This window comes from Rhamphochromis longiceps, linkage group LG23, assembly GCF_057381845.1.
Source record: "Rhamphochromis longiceps isolate RC_006_pf linkage group LG23, R_longiceps_female_GT1.1, whole genome shotgun sequence".
NCBI classification, from domain to species: domain Eukaryota; kingdom Metazoa; phylum Chordata; class Actinopteri; order Cichliformes; family Cichlidae; genus Rhamphochromis; species Rhamphochromis longiceps.
Window position 1 is genome coordinate 40143431 of NC_140578.1, and position 1423 is coordinate 40144853.

At 45.5% G+C, this 1423-nt stretch overlaps 1 pseudogene; it reads left to right on the plus strand.

The window, feature by feature from the left end:
* Positions 1–233: 233 nt before the first annotated feature.
* LOC146642554 (uncharacterized) lies at positions 234–1112 on the plus strand (annotated as a pseudogene).
* The last annotated feature ends 311 nt before the right edge of the window (positions 1113–1423 follow it).

Genomic DNA, 1423 nt, shown 5'->3' on the forward strand with positions numbered 1-1423 from the left:
CAGATGGTTTTTATAGCACTGTTCTACAGTATATCACATTACCATATCAAGTGTACAGGGTATTGCAGGGTGCTAATGCTCCTTTTGCAGCCAAAGTGGTAGTTTCTGTGAAACATAGCATGATTACTTATATTGAAGTACAGTGTTGTACAGTGGATGATACAGTATATACAGTAAAGTACTGTAAGAAAAATAAGCAAAGCGATGACAATATGTGGCTGTATTTCTCTAGAATGACTCGAAGACCTTCTGGGGGAGGACGCCAACGCCTGTTCACACAACAGCAGGAACTTGCCACTGTGGACCTTGTGAGGGCAGACAATGCCATCCGTCTCCACCAGCTATGAAAGCAAATACTTGCAGAAAGGCAAGTGTTCAACAACATAAACCATGTGAGCATCACCACCATCAGACGCATCTTGGGAAAACACAGCATCACCATGAAGCAGCTCTACAGAGTCCCATTTGAGAGGAACAGTGACAGGGTCAAAGGACTTCGAGCTGAATATGTACGGGTAAGTGTAACTGTCCTTTACATGTACAATACAGTATTGGTGAAATCCAGTAGCAGCTGAATATGTACCATATTAGTACCACATGGATCCATTCTGAGAGCTACACAGGTACCTGTGTGGTGGGGTGAGGGTCCTGTATGTGTAGCACTGTAGTGCAGTAATATGTTCTCTTTTCTTTCTTTTTTTTACAGAGAATCTTGGCCATGGATGGAGCTGCACAGCCTCGTGAATTCATTGTCATTGATGAAGCTGGATTCGACCTGTGCAAGACAAGACGACTGGGTCGTAATGTAATTGGCCAAAGGGCAATTGTGCACATCCCAGGGCAGTGCGGGGGGAATATCACATTGTGTGCCGCCATAAGCCTTCGAGGGCTTCTGCATCATCATGCAAAACTAGGTCCATACAATAGTCAACATATACTCACATTTCTAGATGCTCTCCATGATATAGTTGTACAGAACAGACCAGATCAGCCCAGGTTTGTGGTGATATGGGATAATGTCAGTTTCCATTGGGCTGCTCTGGTCCAGGCCTGGTTCTCCAACCACAACCAACTTGAAGTGGTATACTTGCCCCCTTACTCACCATTTTTGAACCCTATAGAGGAATTTTTTTCGGCTTGGAGATGGCGTGTATATGACCGCCAACTACATGCCCGCATGCCTCTTCTGCAGGCAATGGAACAGGCCTGCGGCGACATTCAGGTGGCAGCAATCCATGGATGGTTTCGACATGCAAGAGGATATTTTCCCCGGTGCCTAGCGGGAGAAGACATTGCTTGCGATGTCGATGAGGTCCTGTGGCCAGACCCCAACAGACGGCGGGATCCATGAGCCCACGTATGCACAATTGTCATGATTTTTTGTGTTTACAGTATAATGTTTTTTCTATTACTGTATTATGGT